This window comes from Canis lupus, chromosome 5 (assembly GCF_048164855.1).
Source record: "Canis lupus baileyi chromosome 5, mCanLup2.hap1, whole genome shotgun sequence".
NCBI classification, from domain to species: Eukaryota; Metazoa; Chordata; class Mammalia; order Carnivora; family Canidae; genus Canis; species Canis lupus.
In genome coordinates this window covers 58974809-58993641 of record NC_132842.1, presented here as the reverse complement: position 1 = coordinate 58993641, position 18833 = coordinate 58974809, and the positions used below count along the sequence as shown (strand labels likewise).

Sequence of the window (18833 nt, the reverse complement as noted above, 5' to 3'; positions counted from 1 at the left end):
ATATAATTCACATACTATCCAAGTCACCCACCTAAAGTTTAAACTTCAGTGGCTTTTAGCATAGTCATAGATTTGTGCACCTACCAACACAATCAATTTTAGAACATTTTCATTACCATTAAAACAAAACATACACTTTGATAGTCACTCTCCATTTCTCCCCAATACCCCTGCCCCAGTGCCTGGCAGTCGCTATTCTGCTCTCTGTCTCTGGATTTGCCTATTCTGGATAGTTCGTATAAATAGAACCATTTAACATGTGGGGAAAATGGGAATGAGGAGTGACCACTAAATGGCTGATACGAAAGCTCTGGAACACAATGCTTCCAACCAGGTAGAACTAGGTGGTTGCACGACACTGCATCTATTGAATGCCACTGAATCATACTTTAAGATTTTATTTATTTGAGAGAGAGCATGAGCAGGGGGAGAGACAGAATGAGAGGGAGAAGCAGACTCCCTGCCCAGTAGGGAGCCCCACAAGGGCTCAATCTCAGGACCCTGAGATCATGACCTGAGCAGAAGGCAGGTGCTTCACCGACTGAGCCACCCAGGTACCCCGTGAATCATACTTTAAAATGGTTAAAATGGGGCAGCCCGGGTGGCTCAGTGGTTTAGCGCCACCTTCGGCCCAGGGCGTGATCCTGGAACCCCGGGATTGAGTCCCACATCAGGCTCCCTGCATTGGAGCCCACTTGTCCCTCTGCCTCTCTCTCTCATGAATAAATAAATACAATCTTAAAAAAAATAAAATGGTTAAAAAGGGGACACCTGGGTGGCTCAGGTGTGATCCTGGAGTCAGTGCCACATTGGGCTCCCCCAGGGGGAGCCTGCTTCTCCCTCTACCTGTGTCTCTGTCTCGCTCTGTGTCTCTCATGAATAAATAAATTAAATCTTTAAAAAAAAACAATATATGATCCTGTCTAATGACTTCACAAATACCACTTTGAATTTTTTAAATTACTATTGTAGTAAAGCAGACATAATATAAACTTGACTATTTTAACCATTTTATTTTTTAAAGATTTATTTATTCATGAGAGACACAGAGAGAGAGAGAGAGGCAGAGACACAGGCAGAGGGAGAAGCAGGCTCCATGCAGGGAGCCTGACATGGGACTCAATCCCAGGACTCCAGGATCAGGCCCTGGGCTGAAGGCGGCGCTAAACCACTGAGCCACCTGGGCTGCCCGACAGATTGTATCTAATTTAAGAATTAGTCATGAATATTTAAGTGAATTCTTTTTTGTCACATTGTATTAAGAGAAACAACAAATCACTACCAGCGAATTATCACCCAAAATAACAAATATTGAAGCATATTTAACAAAAAGAAGGAACTTAGCATTTTGTTTCTTCAACAGCAAGGTACAATAATTTTAACAAAACAAACATAAGGAGTTAAAAACTGTTTTCACTATAAATATGAAACGTGCTGTCATTGTATTTCCACAGACCGTGCTGAGTGAATGGGAAAGGACCACTTGCAACGTCAGGTTATGAGGCTGGCTTCCCCCACTCCTCTTTATTTGCAGGTTGGGGAAGGTAGATAATCCTCCAGCTTCTTTTTTTTTGTTTTTGTTTTTTAAGATTCTATTTATTTATTCATGACAGACACAGAGAAAGAGAGAGAGGCAGAGACATAGGCAGAGGGAGAAGCAGGCTCCATGCAGGGAGCCCGATGTGGGACTCGATCTCGGGTCTCCAGGATCATGCCCCGGGCCAAAGGTGGCACCAAACCTCCGGGCCATCAGGGCTGCCCAATCCTCCAGCTTCTCAAGTCCCGGGAGATTTCTCGCTTGAGCAGCATGAAGGCTGCGTGGACAGGAGAAGGTATTCCTTCTGTAGGGGCTGCCCCGCCTCTTCCCTCTCCCCTTGGGACGGCCTGACTCAGCCAGCGCACAGGGGGCCATCATCTCCCCCAGAGCCTGTCTGATCCTGAAGGTGATTAGGCTCAAAGAAATGGCATCACAATCTAGAGCAAATTCAAGGTATGCACGCACCATGGTCGTGCCAAACGTTCTTCTGTTTCCATGTAAGGGAACATGACAGTTTCTGAATGGTTTGGGATTTTGTTGATTTTTTTAAAAAGATTTTATTTTATTCATGAGAGACACAGAGAGAGGCAGAGACATAGGCAAAAGGAGAAGCAGGCTCCTTGCGGGGAGACCAATTGGGGACTCGATCCCAAGACCTTGGGATCACAACCTGAGACAAAGGCAGCCACTCAATCGCTGAGCCACCCAGGTGCCCCTGGCTTGGGATTTTAGGGGTAAAAATTGTTGAAGAATACTGCAACAAAGCACAGTGGTTTGTGAGGTTGGCTACACATTAGAACCATCTGGCAGCTTTCAAACACCTCCATGCCCTCCCTGGTCCCACCCAGACCAGCTGAGTCAGATGCTGGGGTCGGGGCAGGGGCGGGACTTGGCTCCTCAGGTGGTCCCAATGTAAGAGCCTCTTCGACTTTGTAGGAATAACCTGTAGGAGGAACAGAAGTCCCGCTCCCAGCCCGGCAGCAGTTCTCCTGGAAAGCTCTGGACATGCTGGGCGGGTGGAGAAGACACAGGGGAGCCAGGTTTCCATTCACTCCCTCACCCACTTAGTATCCATTTGTTCACTCACTCATTCACTCAACAGTTCTTAGGCTGGGCCCCGGGGAAACCGAGCCAGAAGGGAGGCCGGGTGCCTCCCCCAGAAAGCTCAGAATCTGGCAACCGAGAACCAAACATGTTCTGGAAGAAGCCCTGGGTGTCGTGGAGCACTCAGGGGAAGGAGCGTGTCACCTAGACCACCTAGGCAGGAGGAGGGGGCACCCTTGAAGACAACATTCTTTTTTTTTATATATAAATTTATTTTTTATTGGTGTTCAGTTTGCCAACATATAGAATAACACCCCATGCTCATCCCATCAAGTGCCCCCCTCAGTGCCCGCCACCCAGTCACCCCACCCCCGCGCTCCTCCCCTTCCACCCCCCTAGTTCGTTTCCCAGAGTTAGGAGTCTCTCATGTTCCTGAAGACAACTTTCTGAAGGAGGAGACGTCTGACTGGAGACATGGAGGGGGACCAGGTATGAGCCAAGCGCTACACTTCTGAGAAATAGCAAATCCCCCGTGAGCGTGTTCTCAGCCTGGGTGCCCTGGAGCCACTGGGGAGCTTCTAAGCATGTTCACCTCGCGTCCCACCTCCAGAGGCTCTGGCTTAATTAGTCTGCAGTGGGGGAGGGCACTTGTATATTTTCTCAATGTCATCATTTTTCATCGAGGTGGAATTCACATGACACAAAATTAACTTTATTTTTTAAAATTTTTATTTATTTATGATAGTCACGGAGAGAGAGAGAGAGGCAGAGACACAGGCAGAGGGAGAAGCAGGCTCCATGCACCGGGAGCCCGACGTGGGATTCGATCCCGGGTCTCCAGGATCACGCCCTGGGCCAAAGGCAGGCGCCAAACCGCTGCGCCACCCAGGGATCCCGACACAAAATTAATTTTAAAGCGAACAATTCAGCACCATTTAGGGCATTCACTTTGTCATGAAACCACCACCTCCATTTGGTTCCAAAACATTTTCACTGCCCTAAAATAAAATCCTGTATGCATTAAATAGTTACTCCCCGTTCCACCCTTACTCCAGCCCCTGGCAACCATAAATCTGCTTTCCATCTTTACAGATTTAACTTTTCTAGATATTTCACATAACGGGAATCGTGCAAAATGGGACCTTTTCGATCTACCGTCTTTCAGCATGTTTTCAAGAACCCTCTTTGTTGTGGCAGGTGTCAGCACGTCATCCCTTTTTAGGCTAGCTTATATTCTTCATATGGATATTCCATAATTTGTTTATCCACTCACCCATCAATGGACATGTGGTTTGTTTCCTCCGTGTGACTATTGTGAATAGTGCTGCTATTCATGTAACACAAAAATTTGACATCTATTTTTCAATCCTTTATGGGTATATACTGGACATCTGTAGTTTTTAAAAGCTCCCCAAAGATTCTAATACATTGGCAAGGTTGTAATCTAAGGTTGTAAACCATAGATTTGGAACAGTGGTCCCAAAATGTGGTTCTGGTTTAAAGATTTTATTTATGTACGTACTTATGTATTTATTTGAGAGGGAGAGAGCACGCATGTGGGTGAGTACAAGGTGGGGGGAGGAGAAGAGGGGGAGTAAGGGAGAGGGGGAAAGAACCTCAAGCAGATCCTGCACTGAGCAAGGAGCCCTAGGGGGGCTGGATCTCGTGTCCCTGATACCATGACTTGAACTGAAAACATGAGTGAGGGATCCCTGAGTGGCCCAGCAGTTTGGCGCCTGCCTTTGGCCCAGGGCACGATCCTGGAGACCCGGGATCGAATCCCACATCGGGCTCCCGGTGCATGGAGCCTGCTTCTCCCTCTGCCTGTGTCTCTGCCTCTCTCTCTCTCTCTGTGACTATCATAAATAAATAAATAAATAAATAAATAAATAAATAAATAAATAAATAAATAAATAAATAAAAAAGAAAGAAAACATGAGTGAGATGCTTAGCCGACTGAGCCACCCATGTGTGCCTGGTTCTGGTTTAATAGATTCCCAGGCCTTCCTCTGGACAGTCTAATTTAGTGGCTCAAGGAATCTCTCTTTCTGGCCTCCTCTCTGTGTGGCATCTCCTTCCTCCTTGTTGACAGGCCAGCGTACCTATTAGCCTCAGGAGTGCTTCTGACAGCGTACGTCTTATCCAGTGCAGGAACAACACTTCCCCTCCAAGGGAGGTCCCTCACTTCCCCAGCCCAGTGCCCTGGAGCTTGTTTTTCTGGGACCCACTCCAGGTAAGGAGGGGATGCTGCTCATCCTTCCTGCCCAGACCTCTGCTCCTGATCTCCTGGGGGAGCCTCTTGGGCATGCTTATTCCCCAAGAACAAATCATCACATTTAGAGATGGTGCAATCTGGATTGATCTTTATGGCCTAGAGCCCTCTGACTCTTTAAAGACGTATTTGGCCTAGCGATGCCCCCACCAGTCACATGTCTCATTCATGGGATATCCTGGTCCAAAGCATCGACATTTTGGTTACAGATGACCACACAGTTGTCACCAAGAATCTTTTACATTAGTGTCACTAAAAGTCCCATCCTGGAGATTATCTCCAAGCAAAGGAAGCTGCTCCAAAACTGATCACAATCTTCAGAGACAGAAAAGTGACCACTTTGAAAAAGCACTTCTCCGGCTTCAGAAAATTTGAAGTCCATGAGTACCAGTTATTTAAATAAACCAAAATTATATGGGTTCTGGCACCAGCATCAAATCCAAGGACATCATGGGGCCTCTGTGAGTATTTACAAACATACCTGGTGTGATCTCCTGCAGGTAAGGCAGCCCCTTTCCTCCCCTGAGAACTGGAAAACCAGAGAAACAGACTTGTTTGCCTCAATGCAAGGGTCAAAGCAGCTCTAAAGAGCTTGAGCATTACAAGACAAAAATTTGAAAATGCTTGCATGTCAACCAAGTCCCACTTTATAAGTCAAAGAGCAAAACCACCTTAATATATTTAATCTACATGTGGAAATGCTTATAACATCTACTTTTACAATAGGCCACTTTGCTCAATGCATTAACACATATCTTATTTAATCCTCACAACTGCCACGTGAGGTAGAATTCATTTTTTTGACAGTTTTTTTAAAAAGATTTTATTTATTCATGAGAGACACACACAGAGAGAGAGAGAGAGAGAGAGGCAGAGACATAGGCAGAGGGAGAAGCAGGTTCTACACAGGGAGCCCGATGTGGGACTTGATACTGGGGCTCCAGGATCATGCCCTGGGGCTGAAGGCAGACACTCAACCCCTGAGCCACCCAGGCATCCCAGGAAGTAGAACTTATTATCTACATTTTAAAGATGAGGAGATTAAAAAATAATAATAAAGATGAGGAGATTGAAGCTCAGAGAGTATAAGCAACTTGCCCGAGGTCACACAGCTATTAAGTAATGGAGCTGGGATGCAAGCCCAGATCTGACTTCACAGTATATGCTCTAAATTACAAATATTCTCTTGAAAATTGTATTTTGGGAAAGGAATGACCTACTGCTCTGCACAGATGCTGCACCCACTCAGAGTGGTAAGAAGGATTTAAAAAGGATATCCTCTGGGCGTGTTTAAAAAATAGAACATGATGTAAGCTAAGTGCTAGACTGTGCAGTCTGGGAGGCACGGACCTGGTGAATATCCCTAGTTTCCAACGCCTGGCCCAGTAGAGGATGTGAGCTCTGCTGGGTAAGATCTGGTGATGTTCCACTTGATCTTAGATTGCTCTTTCAAATTTAATAACTTATAAATCCATTAGGTTACATCTTTTTAGAGCTTCTGTTCTACAAGGTGACTTTCTAAGACATTATTCATTTTAGACAATGCCAGTTGTTAGGTAAAGAGGGTTCCCAGAGTGGCAACAGAATAAGAACACTCCTTCCGCAAGTGGGTAGGTTCTGGGCTCTCATTCTTTCTGGAAGTTACCACATACATATTATCTCTCATCCATTGTCCAAGAAAGCTCTCCAGCCACAAGCCACCTGGCCAACCAAATGCCACCCTGGCACTTGTGTGTGGTGGTCACTTCAGCCAGCAGGCGGCGATCTTGCCTGAGACATTCCACCTTCCAGGTTTCTCGGAAGGGCAGCCAGATGCGACACTCCAGCCAGTTAACTGAAAAGGTCTCTATGCGGAGGACTCCTTGGCAGAGAAGCTGGTATTCACAACAGTGAAAGAAAGTGTCCAAAGGAAATGCACCTTCTCTGGTCTGTGATCATTGTTTTGTTTTGTTTGTTTTGTTTTTTTAATTTTTATTTATTTATGATAGTCACACAACAGAGAGAGAGAGAGAGAGAGGCAGAGACACAGGCAGAGGGAGAAGCAGGCTCCATGCACCGGGAGCCCGACGTGGGATTCGATCCCGGGTCTCCAGGATCGTGCCCTGGGCCAAAGGCAGGCGCTAAACCGCTGCGCCACCCAGGGATCCCTGTTTTGTTTTTTTAAGAAGGAACTGCTTTTTAAAAAAGGAAACAATTGCTTGCTTTTGTCGACTTACTGAAATTTTATTATTACATTAAAATTGGGCAGCCCGGGTGGTTCAGTGGTTTAGCCTGCCTGCAGCCAAGGCTCAGGGCATGATCCCGGGATCCAGGATCCAGTCCCCCATCAGGCTCCTTGCATGGAGCCTGCTTCTCCCTCTGCCTGTGTCTCTGCCTCTTTCTCTCTCTCTCTCTCTCTCTCTCTCTGTCTCTATGAAAAAATAAATAAAATCTTAAAAAAAATAAACTCATTAAAATTTTAATTACAAGCTTGGCAGGTTAGGGTGTTTTCATTGATGTCAAGTAGCCTGAATTTGCCTCATTTTCCAAGGCAGCTTAGCATCTGGACTTTCTTTTAAATGAATTCTCAAAGTAGAGGCTGAACAGGTGGATTGGCCTTGCAGGAGAATGTCTGTCTGTGGCTGTCACCCTCCCTGGGTTTAGAACATTATCACTACTTTAGTGAAACTTGGGGTCTCAGCTGCTTTTTGCCTTCCCCCGCAGAATCTCATGGACAGGCTGTGAATCCAGGAGACTGAGAAGGGCCCTGTTTTTGTATTGGAGATCGAGGCTAGGGTTCTTTTTGATAGAAATTCTCTCTTGCTGCCAAAACAAAACACCTTCAAAAACCAGTAACATCAGGGCACTTGGGTGGCTCAAAGGCAGTTGAGCGTCTGCCTTTGGCTCAGGTCGTGATCCCAGGTCTTGGGATCAAGTCCCACACCAGGCTCCCTGCATGGAGCCTGCTTCTCCCTCTCCATGTCTCTGCGTCTTTCTCTGTGTCTCTCATGAATAAATAATAAATTTTTTTTAAAAAGTACTGTCGCAAAGACCCAGGGGCACACAGAGGCAGTGGGGATTATACTTCAAGATTGGGAAAGACAAAGCTCTTTACAGAAATGGTGTTTAAACCTGGTTGTGGTCAGTTTGAATAGAGTCACAGAGCTTAGTGTTTCTAAGCTTGAATTGTAAACGAAAGCTAAAAAAATCCAAGCTTCCAAGTAGAAAACTGTGATCCAAATTATTTTTGAAAAGATGATCAACACACAACCCTTTTGGATTTGCACGTTAGAGGTGTTCCAAAATCTTTTGTTTGGAAAGATGGAAATAGGCATCACTACTCAGAACACAGATGAGTTTTTCTGGAAGCTCATCTGGAAATGCAATTGTATGACATCCTCGAAGTCAGGAATTGGGCAAGAAGAAACACCTGATTGGAGCATTTTCCTGTCTCAGACCTTTCTCCTGGGAGAGGATTCTGTCCTCACCTAGCTGGCAGGGTAGACTTTTCCCCACTGCTTGGGGGAGACTTCTCTCCTGCCTTTGCCTTCCCCCTAACTTTGATTGACCTCAGAGAAAACCACAGTGGCTGTCTTTTTGTTCTGGCAAATGGTAAAAGTAAAGAACCACCATGGGTAATTGTGGAGTTGGAAAGGACAGAACTCAGATTGTCCCACTCCCTTGTTTGTAGAAGTGGAGGCTAGTGACTTGCCTGAGTCTCCTTGGGTTACATACAGCTTGGCTGGAGGCAGCAGATCTGATGTCTAGTTAGGAGTGTTTTCCACTGAGTCCCAAGTGCCTAAGACTAGGTCAAGGGGACTTTACTCATCAAAAATTACTTAGGGACATCTCATGACCAAGTCCCGAGAGAGTTCTCTTTGGGCCACTGACAGAACTTAGCTCCCATGATGTAAAAATCCAAGGAATGGTGAGGCTGCAGAACATTTTGTGGGGGTTTTTTAATGGCCATAATCTGATGAATAAAATAACTTTTTTTGTAATAATAAATTTATTTTTTATTGGTGTTCAATTTGCCAACATACAGAATAACACCTAGTGCTCATCCCATCAAGTGCCCGCGTCAGTGCCCGCCACCCAGTCACCCCCACCCCCTGCCCTCCTCCCCTTCCACCACCCTTAGTTCGTTTCCCAGAGTTAGGAGTCTTCCATATTCTGTCTCCCTTTCTGATATTTCCCACTTATCTTTTCTCCTTTCCCCTTTATTCCCTTTCACTATCCTTTATATTCCCCAAATGAATGAGATCATACAATGTTTGCCCTCCGATTGACTTATTTCACTCAGCATAATACCCTCCAGTTCCATCCACGTCGAAGCAAATGGTGGGTATTTGTCATTTCTAATGGCTGAGTAATATTCCATGTATACATAAACCACATCTTCATAAAATAACTTTTTAAAAAATAATTCTTTGTATATATACCCTGGCTCCTTTATGAGAGTATAAGTTCTTTGAGGGTGGAGAAAGTTTTATGTCCATTCCTATAGATTCTGTAATTCCCTCTCTACTCACAGTTCATGTCCAAGAAGTATTCATTGTTTGATTGAACTGAGATGGCTCTGAATTAAAGACTGGATTTATTTATTTATTTATTTATTTATTTATTTATTTTTTATTTATATTTTTAAAGATTTTATTTAAGATTTTATTCATGAGAGACACACAAAGAGAGGCAGAGATACAGGCAGAGGGAGAAGCAGGCTCCATGCAGAGAACCTGATGTGGGACTCAATCCCAGGACTCCGGGATCATGGCCTCAGCCAAAGGCAGACACTCAACCACTGAGCCACCCAGCATCCCTAAAGACTAGATTTAAAAACTCAAAGCAATGGCAGGATTGTTCACACCTCTCATTTATAGGTGTTTTTCTCCCCATGACCAGGCCTCCTGCAAGTTCTCCTTTTCTCTCAAACTTTTTCTCTGTGACAGTCATTGGAAGTCTCGTCATGAATAGCCATTTCCTGTTACTTGCTTCATATATAACATATTTTTTCCACCAAGGTTGTCCTCAAAGGCCAGGCTAATGTTTCCTATGCTCCAGAGTGCAAGTCAGTATGTGGTAGTGAGCTAGACCCAGAGACAAATTCCAAAGACTATCGAAAAGAACGGTTTCTGAATTGGTAAGAATTTACATGATGCTTTTTTAAAAGATTTTATTTATTCATGAGAGACACAGAGAGAGGCAGAGAGACATAGGCAGAGAAGAAGCATGCTCCCTGTGGGAAGCCCGATGAGGGACTCGATCCCAGGACCTGGGATCACGACCTGAACAGAAGGCAGATGTTCAACCACTGAGCCACCCAGGCATCCCAACATGATGCTTTTAGATAGCATTTTTTTAAAGTTCTCTCTCAGAAACTATTCCTTTTTTCAATTATTCCTTTTTTGAATTCAAAAATTGTTTTTTCAACAACATAACAAGTTTTTAATTTTCAATTTTTATTCAGAATATATTTTTTAGAATTTTTAAAAAAGATTTTATTTATTTATTCATAGAGACACAGAGAGAGAGAGGGAGGCAGAGGCACAGGCAGAGGGAGAAGCAGGCTCCATGCAGGGAGCTGGACGCGGGACTCGATCCAGGGTCCTCAGGATCAAACCCCGGGCTGCAGGGGGCGCTAAACCGCTGCGCCACCGGGGCTGCCCTCAGAATAATTTTTTAAATTCATATGATTTAGTTTTACTTGTGAAATTTCCATAACACAAAATTTACCATCTTAACCACATTGAAGTGTACAGTTTGGTGGTAGAGAGTACATTCATATTGTACATTCATTTTGGACTTTTCTCATCTTGCAAACCTCAAACTCTGTATGCATTAAACAGTAACTCCCTCTTCTCCCTTCCCCCCAGCTCCTGGTAAGCACCATTCTATCTTCCAACCAACTCTATAAATTTGACTACTCTAGTGCTTTATGTTAGTGGAATTATACAGTATTTGAATTTTTGTGACTGGCTTGTTTCACTTAGTGTAATGTCTTCAAGTATTATCCACACTGTAGCATATGTCAGAATTTCCTTTCCTTTTAAGGCTGAATAATATTCCATTATATAAAAGTGCCACATTTTGTTTATCCATTCATCCATCAATGGACACTTGGGTTGGGTTGATTTTGCCTCTTGGCTATTGTGATTAATGCTGGTATGAACATAGGTATACAAATATCAGTTCTAGTCCCTGTTTTTAATTTATTTGGGTATATACTCAGAAATATAATTTCTGGATTATTTGATAATTCCATTTTTAATTTCTTGAGGAACTTCCATACTGTTTTCCATAGTCGCTATGCCATTCTACACTCCTGCCAGCAGTACACTAGAGTTCCAATTTCTCCATATCCTTGCCAACATTTGTTATTTTCTGTTGTTTATGTTTTTGTTTATGGTGGTCATCCTAATGACTGTGAAGTGGTATCTCATTGTGGTTTTATTTTGCATTTCCTTAATGATTAGTGATGTTGAGCACCTTTTTGTGTACTAACTGGCCATTTTTATATTTTCTTTAGAGAAATATCTATTCATTCTTTGCACATTTTAAAATCAAGTTATTTGGGTTTTTTTGTTGAATTGTAGAAGTTGTTTAAATAATCTGGATATGTATGACTTACAAATATTGTATCACATTTCATGAATTGCCTTTCCACTCTTGATGGTGTCCTCTGATGCACAAAAGTTTTCAATTTTGATATAGTTTCAATTTGTCTACTTTTCTTTCACTACCTATGCTTTTAATGTCTTATCCAAGAATAAGCTAACAATTTGATAGTGCTATGAAGTCCCCCCAAATGGTTTCTAACCCTAAAATATTAGAAATTCGACATCAGTTCAAGCAGGGAATTTCATTATTTCATTTTTTTTAATTGCAGGTGGGGGCACTTGAGTGGCTTAGTCGGTTGAGTGTCCAACTCTTGAGGTAGGCTCAGGTCTTGATCTCAGAGTCACTGGACATGGAGCCTACTTAAAAAAAAATAAACAAAATTACAAGTGAATTGAATTAGTATCATTTTGATTAGGGATTGTGTTGCCATTACTGAGAATGTTTGAATCTTATTTTTGTGTTGTGCCCTGATGAGTAATAAGAGAGCCTGAGCCAGCCACTGCTAAAGTATCCTGACTCTCTTCATCAGTAGGCTTGGCTTACAGGATCAATGTAACATGTCTTCACTACTGGGTGAATCTCTGTCCTTAGAATACCTGGAAGAAGCAGAGGGTACAGACATGGTCTTATAGACATAATTATTTTTTATATATAGACATAATTAATGAGGAAAAAATGTCAGGCATCTCAGAAAAGATTGTTACTCTTGGAATTTTTTAAGACTTTATTTATTCATGAGAGACATAGAGAGATTGACAGAGACATAGACAGAAGGAGAAGCAGGATCCCTGAGAGGAGCCTGATGTGGGACTTGATCCCAGGACCCAAGATTATGATCTGAGCCAAAGGCAGATACTCAACCATTGAGCCACCCAGGTGCCCCAACTCTTGGAATTTTAACTGGCCAAGTATTATTATAAATTTTATCTGAAAAGCATATATATGACAACTATGTAGAATAAAAATTATACCTCAGAAAACAAAGGAGGATTGAGTGAACATGTACTTCCATCATAGGAGAGGAAGAGAGGCTTGAAATATGCTCTGATGGCAACTTTCTGATTACTCTGGTTGATACCAAAAAAAAAAAAAACACCCAAAGCTTCAAGTACAATTTCCACAACATTCTGCTTAACCCCCAAAGAATTTATTTTTGTCACTCATTTATAGTATCCATAAAGTTATCTACTCTATAGGAGTGGGGAGGGGCAGAGAGTGAGGGAGAGAAAGAGAAAGAATCTCAAGTCAACTCCACTGCTGATGGCAGAGCCCCCCCCCCCCATGTGGGGCTTGATCCTATGAACCTGACTGAGATCATGACCCAACCTGCTGAGCCACCCAGGCACCCTTACTCTAAAGGATTCTTAAAAGTTTCTCCTACATTTCCCTCAAATTTGAAAACAAGCACTTGTCTTTATTTGTGGGCTCACATGAAAATATCAACCTTACATGATTATGAGAACTTAAAATATAGACTCATTCTCAAGTCACCGAAAAATATTGGAAGTGTCAAAAATACATTCTTAATTATATTCTGGTTTGGAATTTTAAAAGTTTTAACAATCATGAGTCTTTATATTAAAATGTAAGTTGACCTTTTTCAAATACTGGGCTTACTGATATATAAAAGAGAGAATGTCATAAAATAAAATTTATGTGAGTTTTACCTAGCAACTCATATTAATGGGGAGTTTTGGGAAAATAATAATAATGGCAGTAACATTTTAGAGTTATTACTAAGTTGGAGATGAAGATTATGATACATTTTTCCTGTCTCTGATGTTACCACCTACCCAAGTCAAAGAAAAACAAGTGTAATATATTTTCCACCTATAGGTGGCAATATTTGTACTATTAGCATCCTCTTTATTAAAAGGCAGATTATTAGAAATAACTAGAAATCATCTTTTTGCAAAAATTTTTAGAACTCTTTAATTATGAAAATGTTGAACAGAAATAAAAGTGTAGAGAGTAATATCATGAACCACCGTGTTCTCACCAGCTATTTCAACAGTTACCATCATCAGTCTTGTTTTATTGGCCCAGATCCCCTTCTCCACCACCTGGATTTTTTTTTTTTTTAGAGTTTGTTTGTTTGTTTGTTTGTTTAGGTAATCTCTATACCCAATGTGGGACTTGAACTCAGGATCCCGAGACCAAGAGTCCCATGCTGTTCTCACTGAGTCAAGCAGGCACCTCCCACCATCTGGATTTATTTTGAAGCAAATCTCAGACAATGAAAAATTAAAATAGAAAAATAAAGTCATGGTACCACCTTTAAAACACCGCCAAGGAATTCTAGTAGCATGCATGGAATCCTATGGACAAGTAAGAAACCAACAAAAGCAAGCTCCCTACTTGAAGATGAAGAAGCATTAAATGTCATATCCTATAAAACATGGGGTGATATAACTCCATCTGTCAAAAATGTAAGAATGTTTTTATTACATACATTGAGCATGCAGGTGAAGTATAGGTCTGAAGGAGAGAAACTTCTTTTTTTAAGCGATGACTAAGTTACAGAAATATTGAGTGACAGAATTTATGACATCCATTTCCTTCCTTGCGGCTAAAAAAGTGGATAAGACCAAGTTGGAAGTTTTGGCAAGATGAATGATGAGATATATAAAGGGGATACAGTAAGCAAGAGGAATGGAAAATTACTGACTTGTTAGAACAAAGCAGTGACAGCTGCTAGCTCTAAAATTAGGAGCAGAGAAGAAATTTTCAGAACACCACCAAACAAAGGCACAATCCACCCGCATCTCTTTGGATTTTAACCCCTGAAACAATACAAGGCAAAGACCTACTGCCAGCGTGACCACTTCCTGGCTGTTCTTGCCCTATCCCTGATGCTCTCTGTGTCCAGGACCACCTCTCCGCAGAGGGCGCCCTTGACAAACAGCTCAAATGAAAACCAAGGGGGGACTGAGTATTTCTGGAAAGACTTAAGTGTTTCTTTGATTTACTGAGATGTTTATGACTTCACAGACAATCTGAAAGCCTAAGACATATTGCTTACATCTGTATCATGCTCTCTGAGGTCTTCTAGCCCAGACTCTGGAAATGAAATGATTCCCAAAAGCACTTGAGGCTTCTGGGTTGTAGATTCTTTCACCTACCTGAAATAGAAACTTAGCCACTGCTACTAGACATTTTTTTAGTTATAAAAAAATCCCACATAATTATCTATACACAGAGCACCTCAGAATTAATAGAAGGCAATGCTAGGGTTCCCCAGACCTGCTTTCTAGTCAGGTCATTGCTCCCCGGTGACCAAGGACATCACACAAGCCAGGTGAGGCTTGAGTTTCCTGCCTCAGGAAGAGGGAGTAGCTGTGCTTGCTGTAACTGAGTCATGGGAATATTGCTAAGGACAACTAGGAAAACCACCATAAACACACTCCGAAGTTTTTAAAACACTAAAAAGTTAGGTGGCATAAGGGTTCCTTTTGTTCTGTTTCATGATTGGCTATGTTTTTATGCTAGTAGAGGTCATTTGCTCTCTTGATGATGACCTAACATCAACTTCTCCTTTGCTGATAACAGTCAGCAAGTTTGCCCTAGGGCCACCTCTCCCCACTCTCAGTCCTCTGCTCAGGTACACTTGACCCCACCTTCCCCACCAGAGCAGGAGCTGGTCTGTCCACAGGATGGCACGTGCCCAGTGCGGGGGCGGGGGGGGGGGGGGGCGGGGACAGCTTGTAGCTTTGAATGGGGTTTTAGGGGAGTGATGAAAGTCCTTTCTTCTCTTTTCCTGCTGGACTTGAACCTGGAAGAATGAGAGGGTACAACTGCAGCCACCTTGACTCAACATGAAAGCTGGGAATGAAGCTAACACCCAGAGAGAACACAGCCAATACACCAAGAGGTGGAGGCCTGAGCACATCACTTTAAGTCCCAAACCCAGATCCCCCAGGACCCTCACTTATTTCAGCACATTCCCAGGTGGGGTTGGGTCTTCTGAAACTTGCTATAACAAGAATCCTGACAAGACATTTGCTTAATAACTTGGCACAAGGTACCCAACAGCTTCACGCAGGGAAGCTCACTACATCACAGAGTATCTCAAATGCAGGGATTCTTTGGTCACTGACTATCCCACAAATCCTTGTTTACCTCTGAATTAGAACTCTCTTAAATAATGTCTGAAGTGTCTAGTTTCACTTCCTCCTTTGCTCTCAGGAAATCAGTGAAATACCATTTCTTGGAATTTTGAGGATTTCTGTCCTAGGATGGTGGCTGCCAACTGGAGACAATGACCTGGTTCCTGTATATTTCAGATTCATTGCTACATGGGGGTGTTAATATGGAGATATTTGCTGCAAACAAATAAATTTGTGGATTATATCCATTTTCCAGACCACCTGAGAGTGAAGAATTTGAAAGTGCTCTTACTCAATAGCTAAAAGGAGAGGGGGTCCTGACCATCACCTCTCCAAAAAGCTAGAATACTGGTTTGATTTATGGTTTGCACTACAAAATGCCAATAATGTAAAGTAAGATATAGGAAGAGGTGGTAAAAGCTTCATGTAAGGTCAGATTTTGGAACAATTAAGCAGGGGAAGCCTTTTTTTTTTTTTTGGGGAAGCCTTTTTAAACATAAGTTACTGTTCAGAAACATTTTTGCTGATAGTAGACTAAAGCTGTCAGAACCTTCCGTGTCTCCTTTAGGGAAAGGAGGCACTTTTCAATTCCATTATGTTCACTACAAGTCCTTCGTTGGAAAATTATGGTCAGTGTAGAGCAGAGAAATGCCACCACTGTGTAGATCAGGATTTCTTAAGTTCAATACTATGGAGATTTGGGGCCAGATAACTCCTTGTTGTCGATAGCTGTCCTGTCCATTGTAGGATGTTTACCAGCATTCTCTACCCACCAGATACCAGGAACACCCATCCCCAACTATCAGAACCAAAAATGTGTCCAGACATTGCCAATGTCCCGTGAGGGGGAAATTGCCCCCCAGTGGAGGACCATGGGTGTACAGTTTCAGCCACTAAAACAAAACCTGTCACTGAATTGAAACTGAACTGGTTACCCACAAGGCTTGGGCTACCATCTGGTGCAGTTATTATGAAGATTAATGAAGAAGCTATCTACTGTGGCTCACTTGGGAAATTCCAAAAAGTAAAATATGGGCTGATAATCCTACAGTGGTTAAATAATCAGACTATAATATATTTAGAGTGTTTATAAACTGTAAGCGATTTCAGCTCAGTAAAGTTCCTTTTCTTTAAATCATTATTTTACTGTAAACAACAACAACAAAACTAGTGTTTGTATGATTCCACTCATCTAAGCTACCTAGAGTAGTCAAGTACATAGAAAGGACAAGAGTGGTTGTCAGTTGGGGGAAAGGAGAAGTAGGAAGTTATTGTTTAATGGATACAAGAGTTTCCATTTTGCGAACTGGAAAGAGTTCTGGAGATTAGTTACACAGCAATTTGTGTTACTTAACACTACTGAACTGTACACTTAAAAAGGTTAGGATGGTAAATTTTATATTATGTGTATTTTACCACAATAAAAAAATATAGTGTTCACCTCATTTGTGGTTGAGAGAAAGTAAAACTTTTCCATGAATTTCAATGCCCGTCTTAGTTTATCCCAGACTGAAAAACCCCAAAAAGGGCTCTCTGATTGGCCTGGCTTTGGAAATGCCCATGTGTAAACCAATCAGAGGTGGACAGGATGGGGGCAATATGATTTTCTCAGGCTTCAGGAGAGAAGGAAAGATCACATACCCATCCCTGACCCAATTCACTCTAGCCAGGGATGGGGAATCTGTCATGGCCAGTTTTCATCCACACTATACGGCTGGAATGGGCAGAGAAGCAAGTTCTAGAAAAGAGTGGGAAAGGAGGTTCAGGGCAGACAAAAAAAATAACTGAATATTCCAATATTCAATCATCATAATTATGATCTAGTGTTGTCTTTCCTAGTTCCCTCCTGTTATCACTGTTACCAAACTGAAACTCAGCTGGTTACATACCCAGAGCTTGGGATACCATCTGGTACAGTCATCGTGAAGATTAATGAGGTGCAGGCTTTTGCAAACGGAAACACATGACTTATAAAAGCGTGTTGAATAAGAGTCTGCATTGCATAGCCTGGGAAGAGACTGGAGTTGACTCCGGTTTATTCATTGCCTCATCAATGAAGGCATTAGACATTAGAATGCCAGGTAAGAGCTGTACCACCATGAACTTGGGAGTCAGTGAACCTGAATTCATAGCCCGGCTCCACCACTTTGGAGCGGGGGTCACTTCACCTCTCAGAGGCTCCAGGTTCTTATAAAAAATTAACCCAGGTGGCAACGTAGAGCATCCCTACTACACAGGCTTTGGAAGAACACAGATATAGGCAGGTAATTGGGGCATATCATGAAGGCCTCAGCAGCAGTGAAGATTGGATGCTCACCCAGGCACTGCCCCCTGCAGGAGCTCACAGAAATAGCCACCAATTGACTGGCCTGATGGACACTGACATCCTTTGTGGTAGGAGGACTGCAACCCAGCTGAAGTTCTCAGGAGAGAATGTGGTGGGCATAGCTAATCACCCCCACCCTTTTTGGGTAGGGTTTTTTCAGTTGAGCCCTTCATAGGGTGCTCTCCTCTCTGGGTGGACTGGTCTGAGCCAGCTCCTCCTGCCTGGTTTGGACGTCTGTGGTCCAGGAGTAAGGTTTCATGATGTAGGAAGTGGGCACCTGTGGCTATTCCCTCTGCATGACTAGGGCACAGCTGTTTTTTAAGAGAGGAGGATGGGCACCATCTTAACCTAGTTCAAAGCCCACATATACACATAGGCACTCAACCTGTGTTTGCTCTTATCCTTAGAACATCCATGTACTGTGTTTCAGTGACTGTGTTGGGCACCAAGAAGTGAACAGGATAGAATAAATACCTGACTACCTGAGCTCTCCAACCCAGTGAGGGAAGCACGTAAGTTTCATATGGCACGTAAGTTTCATCTTCATAGAGATGTTGAGAGGAGATGCTCTGGGAGCCTGGTAGAATGGCAGCATGGTCTAAAGAAAAGTGCAGTGGAGAAGGACAAGATCAAGGGGAGTCTTCAATGTCATGAGTGTTCTGTGTCCACTGGAGAGCTTTAAAGCAGGGTGCAATACTTTGGTATAACCAGGGCAACAATGTTAATGAAGGAATGTTTCCACTTCCCTTCCCATTCTGGGATGAATGCTCCGGTGCTGAGGTCTACAGATGTGCAATTTACTTACAAAGACCAAAAGAATAGAGGCAGAAAAAGGGGAAAAGAGTGTGTGTGTTGGGGGTGAGGGAGGTAGATAACAATATGAATGGTACACAGAGATTTTTTAATTTCATTTTTTTACAACAGTTTTACACTTGGGGCACCTGGGTGGTA

The 18833-nt window shown here is 42.8% G+C and overlaps 1 long non-coding RNA gene across 5 annotated transcripts in view; it reads left to right on the top strand.

The window, feature by feature from the left end:
- LOC140633812 (uncharacterized) overlaps positions 1–18833 on the top strand; it is a 68546-nt gene that overhangs the window by 26599 nt on the left and 23114 nt on the right. For 4 of the 5 annotated variants that reach the window (XR_012031413.1, XR_012031415.1, XR_012031412.1 and 1 more), the window contains exon 3: positions 18290–18394. This is a non-coding gene — a long non-coding RNA (uncharacterized lncRNA). Of the gene's footprint in view, positions 1–13561; positions 14749–15229; positions 16246–18289; positions 18395–18833 lie in introns of those variants that run through there. The other variant, XR_012031411.1, reaches the window with a different exon arrangement.